The 15,116-nt window shown below is 37.8% G+C and overlaps 1 pseudogene; it reads left to right on the forward strand.

The window, feature by feature from the left end:
• Nucleotides 1–14,354, forward strand: part of LOC136311660 (phospholipid scramblase 1-like) — a 149,485-nt pseudogene extending 135,131 nt beyond the window's left edge.
• The last annotated feature ends 762 nt before the right edge of the window (nt 14,355–15,116 follow it).

Raw genomic sequence — 15,116 nt, forward strand, 5'->3', positions numbered from 1 at the left:
TTCTTCTCTAATTCCAATTTATATATTTGTATTATTTTCCTAACATATTACCTATGAGTTGTATCTATTGACTCCTCACTTTATAAGACAAGGATATCAGCAACCATGCCCTCTCTTCTCGCCTGCAGCTTCAGCTTCTGTCTTTTTCATTTTTGCATAATTAAGTTTGATGAAAACATACTAAAATTTAAGCATATATATTTTTTTGTATTTTGCCTCTAGCCATTGTAAAGTTTGATAGCTAATACACATTTTCACGTTATTCTGACTGTATCGGGATGGTAAATTGAAAAGGTGATCAGGTTTTAGGACAATGAAATGCCTTGCTTCCATTTCTTTATTAATTTCTTTTGTATTTTTTATCATTTAAAAAACTTATATTAGATATTCATTCTTGAGCTCATTTCTCAGAGACCACTATCCTTAAACACTAGCTGGTTTTCCTGCTTTAACAATCTACAGAGGTTCTTGGTTCAAAGTTATAATTCTGTGACTTTCTCCTAGAATTATTTTCTCTACTATTTTGAAGGAATAACTATATCATTTTTCATTTTTCATCATCCAGCACTGATGATAACTTCTGATGGCCATTTTCCTTCATTTGCAGGTACATTTTAATCCTCCCTGAAGCATTTTAAATTTTTTCTCTGTCTTTGGCATTCCTAATTTTTACAATACCATATCTATAGATGTGGGTATTTTCCCATTCATTATGTTGAACACTTAGTCTGTTGTTTTAATTCTACAATTATGTCCTTGAGTTCTGAGAAATTCTTGCTCACTTTTGTTTTATGATTTTCTCATCTCTTTTACTATGGTTTGATCATCTAAACTCTAGTTGGTTAGATGTTGGATTTTTTGTATAATATATTGATATGCTCTCTATTGTCTGTTATATATTCCCTTATGTTGTCTTCTTTTTCTAGTTTTTTTGAGTAATACTTAAAAATATTTTATCTCTCAGTAACTTTAATTCACTTTTTTAAGCTATCATTTTTTTAATTTAAAAAGATATCTTTGGTTTTCTCCGCACACATGGCCAATCTATCTATCTATTTACTGATTTATCTTTACTTACATATATACTAATTTATTTCTGAAGATGTTATTTCCATTATTTTAATGGTGTCTTCTAAACCTTACATCATATCCATTTCCTCTGGAATGACATTTTCTCTTTAACATTAGTTACTTTAATTTGCAGGCTTGTCTTATATATCTCATGCTTGCTGCCACTTCATATTTAAAAACAAAACAATATAAAGCACATCAGAGGGTAGCGCACAATTGAGACTTTTGATAAGCTTACTTTAGAGCAGTTGGACAGGTATGTGACTGTTCCAACTGTTTAAAAATGTCAGAATGTGAGCCTTTTCTTGGCATTCGGGAAATCCTTTAGAGAAGAAAATTATCTTAAAGCAATAGATCCCTTAGTGCGAGATGATGATGGAGAGAGACAGGAGCTTGACTTTTAGTTAATTAGTGTTTCTGATTTTACCCCCACGTCTTACTTTTGTCTTGATGTTTAGAAGTCCCAGTCTCCACCACAGCTGTATCTCTTTTCAAGCTTACTTTCCCAAGCAAACACTTCATTTTTCCACACCAGCATTTTGTTGCATTACCTTCCCTTTGTGATTCTTTCTTTGTTGCGGAGACAGGCTACACACTCAAGTACCCATGTGATTCAGGTAGATTAATTAAGTAAATGAAGAAGACTAGCCCTTAAGAAATAAAATTGGTCTGGTAGGCCTTGGTAGGGGAGAGATTGCCCCTTCTCATTTTCAGTTATTATGTTTTATTCCTTTACATTGAATTTAGTGAATTTTCTGGAGGCAAAAAATGAAAAACACAATACGATGACTCAAGGATCTTCCTAGACACCAAATTCTAAGAGAGATTTATTATTTCTTTGTGTGTGTATGTGTGTGTTAGTTTTTTTAATTAAATATATTGGAGTGACATTGGTTAATAAAATTATATAGGGTTCAGGGATACAATTCTATTATACATCATCTATACACTGTATTGTGTGTTCACCGCCCTAAGCCAAGTCTCCTTCCATCACCATTTATTCCCTCTTTATTCTCCTCTTCTGCCCCGCCTCCCTTTCCTTCTGGTAATCACAATACTGTAGTGTATGCGATTTTATGGGGTTTTTTTTTCACCTTTTTCACCCAGTTCCCTACCTCCATTCTTCTGACAGCTGTCAATCTTTTCTTTGTATCTATGAGTCTGTTTTTGTTTTATTTATTTGTTTATTCTTGGTGTGTGTGTGTGTGTGGGGGGCTTTTAGTCTTATTACTTTTCATCAGACTCTCCCAAGCTATCGTAAATGAACATAGGTTCTAGGTTAAACCATGTTCTTGCCATGCCCAAGCAACTTCAAGCCACATCAGAAAGAAATCATTGTATTTTCTATTCAACAAAATTCAATGTAAGAAGTTCTGAGTAATCTACAAGGCAGTAATTCTAACTTCATTTTATAGTACTATGGCAGCTTGCTTCTTGTTTCTTTCTCATTTAGACTGTAGGTATAAATTTAGGGCTGAATATTGAGACATAACTCACAGAAAATGGTTCTGTATGGGTCTAGGTTAATGTGACATATTTATATAGCTTTTTGGTTCTATAACTTGATTCAAAGATAGGATCGAGTTTAATTTATAATCCAAGGATCAGATAGATGGCATATTCTTAGATGGTCACTCTTAATATCTTTTCTCTTGCCAGGCCTTTAGATAATACAACAGAAAGTTATTGATTATATTCTTAAATAAGATCTTGAGTGTCATGGTTTTCTGATGTTGATTGAAGAAAGAATTATTGGGAATTATTTGCATTATGTGAAAATGATAAGGTTGATAGCATATTGGATATTGAAAAAATGTAAATGTATTTTGAATTTAAGGAAGGTTTCTGAAAGGTTGCTTGTAAATGAGGCCAAAAGGGATATCTAATTTGTCACACCATCCTTCTTATATTGGTGACTTTGACAATTTTCAGAGTTAATGTGAAGAATGGCAGAATATGCTACCTCAAAATATGACTGTAGGAGTTCAGGATCTGTCATCAAAAAATGTTCTGCTTTACTATATTATCTTCCACTGAAGGCACTTGAAAAATAGCAAATGCAAAGAGAAGCTTTTTCTGAATTCTCTTTATCTGCTTAAAGACAGAACTCATTGTCATCAAATACTTCCAGGGGGAAATTAAATTATTCAGGGAGAAGTGACACATCACTGGAAAGGAAACTAGAAATTGACACCACACCCAGACAAACTTTGTCACAGACCATCATGCCTCCATCTATCTTCAAAAGACCCGTTTATCTTTCCTAAAAATCATTTCCTGTACCTTCAGAGACCTACATCACTCCTTCCATTTTCCTATTAAGATAGTGTTTAAGCCTGAGTTCGAAGCCACTTTAAAGAATTAGTCATTTATTCCCCTGGGGATATCATATACATAAGGGAGTTATACATGTTAATAAACTTGTTTGTTCTTCTTTTGTTAATATGGCTTTCTTATAGGGACCCCAGTGGAAATTTAGAAGGATAATAGGAGAATTATTTTTCCTCCCCTACAATGACAAAGCATGATTTGATGAAGGAAGGAATTAGATGCTAACAGTCTCTTGAAGACTTCTCCAAGGCACTCCACATAAATATACAGTCTATATTAAAACCATATGCTTTTCCTGTACAGGTAATTTTAAGCCTCAGCAATAAACACACAATAAAAGAACAGTGAGTTTTCTATTCTAAGTAGCTTCAAAGCAGGTTCCCAGTTTCAACCCTCAACCCGATTTCTACCGTTTTAAGTCTCTCCTATTTGGAAAAATTTTAGCACTATCATATTATCAAAGGAAATGTTATAACAGCATGTAACTACAATTTATAATCGTATCTGTACTCACAATATGCTGAGAAATAGAGCGTATGTGTTTTAAAATCCATAAAAACATGTCTTGAAAATTTGAATTCAGTTAAGTCTGGCACGCTCAGCTACTCAGAGCAAAGAACAGGTTTTTAAGTTGCGCATTACCCTAGCAGTTCATCATGATGCAGATATCTCCATTAAGGCTGCCTGTCAGCTCCCTCCTCGAACAGGAGAAAATCAAATCAAATCTCAACAAACATGAAACACATGGTTTGTTGCTGTGGGTCTTCATGATGGATATGGATCTCTAAACAATTGATAAAGTTGTGGTAATCCAAATTGATTGCTGAGATGGGCAGCGGTGCAAACCACAGCCTGTCTTTTCCTCGCCACACGCTGCTTAACTCATCATTCATAGTCATGTGTTTAGATCAATATCCCAACCTGTAAGGGCTTATTGGAATATTGCAAAGTGAAGCAATTTAAAGGCAGGTTTAAGCATCTATTGTAAAATGGAAAAGCATCTCAAATACAGAGATATAAAAGCCCAGTGATATTCTAGAGATTCTCAAAAATCTTAGAAAGGGATCTTTTCAGGTTACAGACTAAGTAAATCTTTTGTGTCCTTGGGAAGCCACCAGAAGGAGAAAGGAACCATTGAACTTATGCTTCTCTTTTGCTATGCTAATATCTTGAAAATAATTTTTTTTCTTTAGAAAGAGAGAAAGAAAGAGGGACAGACAGACAGAAAGGGAGAGAAATGAAAAACGTCAACTCATAGTTGCAGCACCTTAGTTGTTCATTGACTGCCTCATAGGGGCCTTGACTGGAGGGCTCCAGTAGAACCAGTAACCCCTTGCTCAAGCCAGTGACCTTGGGCTCAAGCCAGTGACCTTTGGGATCAAGCCAGCAACCATGGGGTCATGTCTTTGATCCCACACTCAAGTCAGTAACCCTGCACTCAAGCTGGATGAGCCGGTGCTCAAGCCGGCGACTTTGGGGTTTCAAACCTGGGTCCTCTGGGTCCCAGTCCTACACTCTATATACTGTGCCACCACCTGGTCAGGCTTGATCCTTTTTTTAATTGAAGTTATTGTGATGACATTGGTTAATAAAACTATATAGGTTTCTGGGGTACAATTTCATAACTCATCATCTACATATTGTGCAATGTGTTCACCACTCCATGTCAGGTATCTTTCCATCATCATTTATCTCCCTTTACCTTACTCTACCTCATCCTACTTCCCTCTGTGTGTGTTTCTATTTTGTTTGTTAGTTTGTTTGGTTAATTAGATTCCACATATAAGTCAAATCATATGGTATTTGTCCTTTTTTTGACTAGCTTATGTTATTAGCATAATGCTCTTTAGGTCCATTCATACTGTCACAAAAGGTAAGATTTCCTTCCTTTTCTTTTCTTTTTTACAGCCAAGTAGTATTTCATTGTGTAAATGTAACACAACCTTTTTTATCCACTCATCCACTGATGGGCACCTGGGCTGCTTCCAAATCTTGGCTATTGTAAATAACACTGCAATAAACACAGGGGTGTATATATTCTTTCTAATCAGTGTTTCAGGTTTCTTTGGATATATTCCCAGAAGTGGAAATGCTAGGTCATAAGTCAGTTCCACTTTTAATTTTTGAGGTAACTCCATACTGCTTTCTACAGTGGCTGAACCAATTTGGCTTTCTTATCTCATTTTACAGGAGCTGAAGGGTTGACCTTCTGCCATTTGTGTTTGGGTATGTGTGAGTGTGAAAGAAGTGTATGAAGTCTAGTTTCCATATGTAAATCTTGCAAATAAAGTATATTAGACTTTCAGGAAGTTTTATAAAGTATTTCAAACACTTCTCTAAGACTAGATTATAATGGTATATTTTATTTACTTAACTCTGCTCAAACTTGCCCCACACCAGAAGTAAAAAGGAAAGGAATATGTTTTTGAAAAATTTGCTTGGGTACCATGAGATTATATGTTCCAAAAAGGGCCACCGCAATGTCTCCATCCTTTGATATTCCTCCCATTGAGGTGGAGTATTTGCTTCCCGTCTCCATGACTCTGAGTGAACTTGTGACTACAGCAGTGATGATTTAGTGAAGCTGGTTGTAAAAGGTGACACACCTCTACTTAGTTCTCTTGGGACACTGACTCTTAGAACAGTCATCATGCTGGAGGAAATGTGAGCAACTCCACAGAGAAGCTCACTGGAAAGGAACCAACAGCCTGAACCTCCCCACCAGCCCTGCATGAGCCACTGTGAACACTGCTCTTCCAGTCCTAGCCGAATTCTCAACTCCCAGTTCTTTGATGCATCAGGGCTGTCCCCACTGAGCTCGAAACACATTGCAGTTGTGTGAGCAAATTAATGATTACCATTGCACTTTTGAACTTTGGAATGCTTTCTTAGGTAGCAAAGGATCACTATATCAAAAACTCATAATTCACCTTGCAGGGAATTAAATTTGGTAGTATTTTTTCTTCCTCCATAACAGGACTTGGTAAACCACGGTCTGCAGGCAAAATTATAGCCCATAGCTAGAAATGGTTTCACATTTTTAAAGTGCTACTGAAAAGAAAAACCCCAAAACAAACAAGCAAACAAATGGAAACACACAGACTATGTAACAGAGGTTATATCTGGCTTGCATAGACTAAAATATTTACTAACTGAACATTTACAGAAAAAATTTCCTGACCTCTGGTCTATTAACAATCCATCTTTTCTCAGGTACTTAGTGCTACTGGTTTGGTGCTGGAAGAAAACCTTGGCATCACGAGGAATGTTCAGAGATTTTTCTCTAAGGACCATACCAGAACCCTATTCCCACAACTAACTTAAACTTCAAAAGCAGTTGCACATTTTATTGAGCACCGTCATACAAATATGTTGATTTCCCCATTAAGATACAATAGACCATAGTTCAATATATTTGTGGTGTTATATACCTCATAATCAAAAATTATTGAGCAGGAAAATTTTGGAAAACAGCTTGAAATCTAGAAAGAGATATACAACCTTCTTCTCTCTCCCTTTAAACAGCACATCTCGTACATTTATAATTCCTTCTCTGAGGCTGAAGTAATATGAATTTGAGGGGAAGTATATTTATATATATATATTTATATTGTCTATTATGATTATATATTGGAACTAGTTTTCTAATATCAAAATTGAACTAGAACATGTGAACACACAGCAACAAAACGTTCAGCATTTCTTTCTTAGATGACTAAATTGATTAATTAAGACACCATGTCAGTCAACTACCAGCCTAGGATGATACTAAGCTGCTGTGGTCTTCCATGGCTTCGGTGTGCCAGGAAAATCATAGGATATAGTCAAAAAAGTTATTTTCTCATAGATGCTCTTACATTGAACGGAAATGTTCATCATATATCTAATTTTAGATTCAACAATTGTTGATAGACAAACTTTTCTCAGTGTAGTATGAGGAATAAAAGTATTTTAACATAATACTATATGGATTTATACAGGAAATAATAGAAGTTTAGGATTTGAATCCTGTCCACTCTTCTATCTTCAACTGGGAGTTGTGGGCTGGGAAGCTGTCCGAGGACAAATAGATGTAATAGAATATTTCTCACCCGACTTGTGAATAGTTGGGTTCATACTCACACATTGCATCTATTCTGTGGAAACGTTTTCTTTCACTTTGTCTAAAACTACTTCTTATGTTTGAAAGCTAAAGTTTTAAGTTGATAAAAATTAGAAAATTTTAATATATTATTACTTTATTATATATTATATTATAATTTTATAAATTAAATGTAATAAAAATTTTAAGAATAAATGTATTTGATATTTAAACTACTATGACTTTGCCATTTGCCACTTAAATGTGTCAATGGAAAATCATGAATATTGGAGAAATGATTTTCACAATTAGTATAAGTACTGACTGACCTTTACCTGGGGTCTTGGTGATTTTTAGAGAAAACAGCATAATGCAGACTTTATAAGGCTGTATTTAAAAAAAAACCCTTTGATAGTTTAGAAATTACTGTGGAGCTTTATTTTTTAAAATATGTTTTCAGCTCAAGGTAAAATTGATGTGATGATATAAAGAAACATAACAAGTAACAACCTTTCAAAGAGATTCAACATAATTGTTACAAAGTGTAAAACCTTTTAGAACCCCCATACATTTCAGCAAGAATTGTGTTGTTTTCCATTATGGTTTTTATAGAGCTTCTGTAATATTGGTTCATAAAATGTATGTCTGCAGAAATTATCCACGGAAGTTGGAGGTAGAAAGACCTGCTGGGGCATCTATTTCATTTATAAGCCATCAATAACTAATGTAAGACACGACAATAATGCAACATTAAGGTAATACATTTAAACACAAAAGCCAGGAAATGCAAAAATCAAGGACCTCATAATAACATCAAACACCCACAGTGCACAGATAAAATATTTTTGATTGCTAATTATACTGTTAAGTGTTGTACCTTAAAATGAAGCACATGAAATATGAACAAGCTAATGTTCTCTTGAGATACTTAACTTGCATTTCCTGGCTTTTATGTTTAAATTAGAAACTTCAAAAGTTTCATTGACATAGATTTTTGTTTATTTCCTTCCTTTATTTTTGAAGAAAGTGGGAAAAAAAAAAGTCCATTGATCACTGATGTTGCTAACAAAGTTAAGAATTGCCCTCAGCCTCCATGGAGTTGACTGCAATGATTTTAAAATGGGGCTGATAAAATTAACCAGAATGATGGCCACATTACTCAGGATGTGGTCATTCATGTCTCTGAGCATGAACCTGGTTTTGTGGTTCACCCTTTTCATTTAAACATAGAGCTGCCTTCCCTAAACAAATAGATTCTGCGCCATATTTGTATATTTCTAAATTTTATGAAGTACAGTTTGAAAGGGAATAGGGGGTAGTGTATGTACATATCTGATAAAGTTTTGGCCTGGGAGAAGCTTTTTAAGAAGGTAGTAAGTCCCTTTCTAAAGACTAATATTTTATTTAAATTGATTTTAGAGAGACAGGAAGGAGAGAGAGAGAGAGAAAGAGAGAGAGAGAGAGAGAGACAGTAACATCAATTTGTTGTTCTGCTTATTTATGCATTCAGTGGCTGTTTGTTGTTTGTGCCTTGACTGGGGAAGGAATTCCTGTTCCTGAAACCTTAGCATAAAAGGACGACACTCTAACTAACTGAGCTATCCAGCCACGGCTCAAAAGGCTACTCTTGGTAAGGACAATGAAAAGGGAGAGAAGTCAAGACCCAGAAAACTGAAGTAGAAAAAATACCTAAGTTATGACATTAGAAAGTGAATATAAATTTAGATCAGAGAACAGATGATGGCAAAGACTTCAGTGAAGTAGAGGAAAGAAGGACTTAGGAAGTAGGTGACAAACTTTGTTGGTACTCTCCTGCTTATGGTCAAAAGTCTAAACGTCTGAAATGATAAAAGTTCTCCCAATTCATCTCCAGCTTGCCTTTTGTGGCAGGCAGAAAGATGTACAGATTCTAATCTCTAGATTCTGGGACTATTGTTACTTTAATAGAAAAAAAATATTTGCAGTTGTAATTAAATTAAGACTTTGGGATGGAGAGATTGTGCTGGAATATCCAAATGGGACCAATGTCATCAAATGGGACTTTACAAGGGACAGAGGGAGGAAAGAAAGTCAGAGGAGAAACAGTGATGGAAGCAGAGGTCAGAATTATTCAATGGCTAGCTTTGCTAGAGGTAAGTGGCTACAGGACAAATCATGCAAACAGCTTCTAGAAGCTGGAAAAGTAAGAAATAGATGTTCTCCTAATGCCTCCAGAAGGAAGGTAGAGCTACTGATGATACCTTGATGTCAGATAAGTGAAATCCTATTGAATTTCTGACCTCTAGGACTATTAGATAATAAATTTGTGTTGTTTTAAGCCACTAAGGTCTTAGTAATTTGTTACAACAGCAACAAGGAAACTAGTACTCCTCTACACACATAACGATAGCATCATATTACTTTGTCTCAAACATGCCATCTATTGCAAGACACAAAACTAATTTCGTAAAAGACTTGGAAATGAATACAAAACTCAAACTTGTGCTTTATGAGTTAACTAACTTATCTTGATCAATGCAATTGCATATTTAATATGAAAGTCAAACTTGGAACTCAAGTTTTCTTCATAATCAGAATCTAATAATTCTTCTGATTTTCTTTTAGGCTACCGGGAATTGTTTGATCTTGATATGCTGCTTTTCATAACCCATGCTTGCAATTTCCTTAAAGATAGATACTGTTATTTTGAAGTAGTTTGTTTGCGTTTGATTCTTATTAATTCAAAGTTCCATTTTATCATCTATTGGATTACATGTTGTTGGAATTTAAATAGCTTCTCTTATAAACCTAGTTAGAAGCATTTCTCAGGCAGATGTTAGTGCCCAGTGATAGTCCTTCATGATGCATAAATCAGCCATGCTATGATTCACTACCTTTAAAGTCTTATGACTTATTCTGGAACATTGGCAACGTCTTCTGTCTCTAATTGCATTACCTAGATGTGACAGTCTTCTGCATACTCGAGCTGCCACATAGCCCTCATAGTGTAATTTTTTAAAAGACATTTAAGTGACAATTAAAGATCCAGATTTCAGAAAAAAAAAATTAAATTGCATGTGATGCTTCCAATGCAAAGAACTCAAATGAGTTAATGAAAAAACTCCTTCAGGCCGACTAGTTTTTCCTGTGCAGGATGAAGACATCTGGGCTGCATCTGACTCTTCTGCTCTTCAGATGAAAACGTTATTTTATATTAATTATATGACATTTGGATTTTTGAAGACATCAAATTGAAAAAAAAACAACTTGCTCTGTGGGAATTGAAGAAATTTGATAATAATATCAATAATGGCTAATACAACACATCCCAGATGAGGAAACAGGCTGGGAGGAGATACGTAAGTTCTCTAAGATCACAGTGTAGCAGAGGAAGCATTTAGATGGAGTGACCGCTCAGGGGTCGTCAAACTTTTTATAAAAACCGCCACTTTTACAGTGCTGGTCAACCTGGTCCCTACCGTGCAACCAAACAGCGCCACGATTGGCCCATCATGAAAGCTGGAATGCCCACTAGTGGGAGGTAGGGACCAGGTCTACCAGCACTGCAAAAGTGGGCGGTTTTTTTAAATTAAAAAAATTTTTTATTTTTTATTTTTTATTTTTCTGAAGCTGGAAATGGGGAGAGACAGTCAAACAGACTCTCGCATGCTCCCCACCGGGATCCACCTGGCACGCCCACCAGGGGCAACGCTCTGCCCACCAGGGGGCGATGCTCTGCCCCTCTGGGGCGTCGCTCTGCCGGGACCAGAGCCACTCTAGCGCCTGGGGCAGAGGCCAAGGAGCCATCCCCAGCGCCCGGGCCATCTTTGCTCCAATGGAGCCTTGGCTGTGGGAGGGGAAGAGAGAGACAGAGAGGAAGGAGGGGGGCGGGGGGTGGAGAAGCAAATGGGCGCTTCTCCTATGTGCCCTGGCTGGGAATCGAACCCGGGTCCCCCGCACGCCAGGCCGACACTCTACCGCTGAGCCAACCGGCCAGGGCCAAAGTGGGTGGTTTTTATAAAAAGTTTGACGACCCCTGCCTGCGATCTCTACCCTTTTCCTGTTCCTACAACCTACACTAAACTTCTCTGTGACTTACAAACATGCTGTTATCTTTCCAGCCCCTGTGTGGTGGGCACATAGTCTCCATTTCTCCAACTGGCAACTCTTCCAAGCCAAAGTGGCTAAGGGAATTGTGGGGGAAAAGCTATCAATACGTTAAGCTTGCTCGCAGGTTCACTGGCTGCACGCTCGTTGTGCAGATAGTGCATGAGCACATGACAGCCCTGTTTTAAGGGTATAAGTGCTTCCCTTCAGGGACAATGAGATCAGATAGCGCCCCCCCTCCCCACTGAGAGGTGCAGCTGGTTTTCCTCGTCCTTTGTCCTCCACCATCAAAAGCAGGTTTTCTTCCTCCCACCTTTTTTTCTTTTCTTTCTTCTTTTGGCTTGCCGATCTTTGCGAGCCTCCAATAAATTGGTATGGCTCACCGTTTTCCAGCTCCGCAGTTCCTTTACCGTCTACCCACATTCACTGCGAATCTGTATGGCCACGGCCACCAGCCTACAGGAATATGGTCTAGACCAGTGGTCCCCAACCCTCGGGCCACGGACCGGTACCGGTCCATGGGCCATTTGGTACCGGTCCTCAGAGAAGTAATAAATAACTTACATTATTTCTGTTTTATTTATATTTAAGTCTGAACAATGTTTTATTTTTAAAAAATGACCAGATTCCCTCTGTTACATCCGTCTAAGACTCACTCTTGATGCTTGTCTTGGTCACATGATACATTTATCTGTCCCACCCTAAAGGCCAGTCCATGAAAATATTTTCTGACATTAAACCGGTCCATGGTCCAAAAAAGGTTGGGGACCACTGCTCTAGACTCAAATAACTAGAATTATGTCCCCACTTCTGGCTAAAATTCAGTGACCTCATTTTTAAAATACAGATTACTTAGTTCGTATCTCATAGGTTTGCAGTGAGGATTAAGTAAAATAATACAGGTAAAATGTTTAGCAACAATGACAGGCACATAATGAGGAGGAGAGGAAGAAAATAAGAATAAAATATGTCTTACTTCCCAATGATGTCTACCGCTGATCACCGTGTATTTTTCATATTCTGCAATTCTATTATAGCCAGAAAGTGCCTTTTTTGACCACCAACCTTGTGCATACCCAGTGCTTGTTCTACTAGTATCAGAGGAACTAACAGTTTTATAAGAAATGCAAGGAGAACCCCTGTCTAGAGTCAAAGAGAAATGGAACTGGGCATAGAAGTAGTAAAGGCTGGAGTTTATATTATGTATATTTGCAATGGGGGGAAAAGACTTCAGTATAAAACTGAACTCAATTCCTAATAAAACAAGTGGGGATCTATAGCCAAAGAGCAAAGTGAGGGGGTCTGTGGGTGAAACTTTACTAAGAGGAGATATTAAGTGTCAGGAGATTCCTGCTAAACCAATTTAATAAGATTTTGCAGATGCCAAGGTGATCAGATATCAAAGTTGAAGATGAGGAACTTGTTTGTCTATAAAACAGGTGATCAGAAGGCCCTGGCTGGTTGGCTCAGTGGTAGAGTGTCAGCCTGGTGTGCAGCAGTCCCGGGTTCGATTCCTGGCCAGGGCATACAGGAGAAGCGCCCATCTGCTTCTCCACCCCTCCCCCCCTCCTTCCTCTCTGTCTCTTTCTTCCCCTCCCACAGCAAGGCTCCATTGGAGCAAGGATGGCCCGGGTGCTGGGGATGGCTCCTTGGCCTCTGCCCCAGACGCTGGAGTGGCTCTGGTCTCAGCAGAGTGATGCCCCGGAGGGGCAGAGCATCACCCCCTGGTGGGCGTGCCGGGTGGATCCCGGTTGGGCGCATGCAGGAGTCTGTCTGTCTCTCTCCATTTCCAGCTTCAGAAAAATACAAAAAAAACAAACAAACAAAAACAAAAACAAACAAAAAAAAAACAGGTGATCAGATATTGAGGATGCAGAAGAATTTTTGGTAAAACTGAGATTAGCAGGTATGGATATGGAAAGCCAAGGTTGAGGCCTAACTGAGAAGAAGGCTCAGAGGAGCCTAACTAAAGTTTGGTCAAGGAGAGTGTCTTTGTCAGTGGGAATCGATGGCAAACTGTAGGAGAAGGTCCTATTTTCTTCTCCATTGTCTCTTTCCTCTTACTGCTTTAGTTACTGTAATAGTTCATGGCAGACCTCCACTGAGTGGGCTTCAGTAAGGCCCCTTCTTTGTCAGTGAATGCTGCTTGGAGGGGGATTCACAAGAGACTCTCCAATCAATGTGTCAATCAGTCCTGTTCTGATACTCAAAAATAGCCTCAGTATTTCCCTCAGTCATAAACTGGAAGCGACTAGGAGAATTCTGATAAGGTGTTTTAAGAATTAATTCTCAAACTTGAAAAGCAGCGATGTTTTACTTTGTTAGACAGGTTCTTCTCGCCTGTCCCACAAGGTGCATCTCTAGGTCTGGTGAGCTGTACCTGCAGGAAGCTCCTTCCTGCTGAGTGAATCTGGGGGATGACATTACACTACCTTGTTCTGAATACTACCGCACTCACATTTCCTTTATTTGAATATGCACTGGAACTCAATGAAATTATAGCAATAGTTTACTACAGCGTCTTAAATCATTTTGTTTTGTTTCCATAGAGTTGGCTGTTCTTTCTCTAATCATCATGGTTTTAAATTCTCACATTTATTGATGACAATACTTCCCTTTAGGTGTTTGTAAAAGCTTTTACTTGTTCTAAAGATATGATAAACTAAATGATAATCTTTCTTTAGAAGTATTTTCTGCCGTTGACTTAATGTGACAGATCACTTCAACGCTGGAGATGAATGTGGATGTGAATGCACACATATACTACAGAGACGCAGAGACATAGAGGTTCAGTAGGGCAAGAAGGAAAAGTTTGATGTCATTAAAAAAAAACTTTTAATTTTAGAAAAGAAATGGAAATCAGAGACAACTTTTTTCTGACTGGTGCCGGCAGTGGATTGTGCTTTAGCCAGGGACACTGAGGACCTAGGTTCAAAACTCTGAGTTCACTGGCTTGAGCACAGGTTCGTTGCCTTGAGTGTGGGGTCACCAATTTGAGTGCAGAATAATCAACATGATCCCAAGATTGCTGGCTTGAGCAAGGGGTCACTGGCTCGCCTTGAGATTCCCAGTCATGGCACGTATGAGAAGCAATCAATAAAAAACTAAAGTGAAGCAACCATGAGTTGATGCTTCTCATCTCTCTCCTCCCTCCCTTCTTGTCTCTCTCTCTTAAAAACAAAAACAAAAAACCTCTCAAATTAGGAAAACATTTTAGAACTTGGAAGAAACCATAAATTTTACTTTTTTTTCTGCCCATTCATATACTTATCTAATAGGTTGCATCAAACTTTAATATTTACAAAAAGTAATATGAATAGATGGATTCACATACTTATTTGAATAATGTAAGCAGCAGGGGTCCAGAGAATTAGTGTACTGAGCCTAGGAAGCATGATTTTCCAGCCCAGTCTCATTTCTGCCCCTGACTTGTTGTTTGACCTGAGGTGAGGCATTCTCTTCTAGGTCTGTCAATGATGATAATGAGATCGCTTCTTTCCCTCCCTAATGTAGATGCTTTGAATAATGCAATAATCTCATAACTGGT

Source organism: Saccopteryx bilineata, chromosome 8 (genome assembly GCF_036850765.1).
Source record: "Saccopteryx bilineata isolate mSacBil1 chromosome 8, mSacBil1_pri_phased_curated, whole genome shotgun sequence".
Taxonomy (NCBI): domain Eukaryota; kingdom Metazoa; phylum Chordata; class Mammalia; order Chiroptera; family Emballonuridae; genus Saccopteryx; species Saccopteryx bilineata.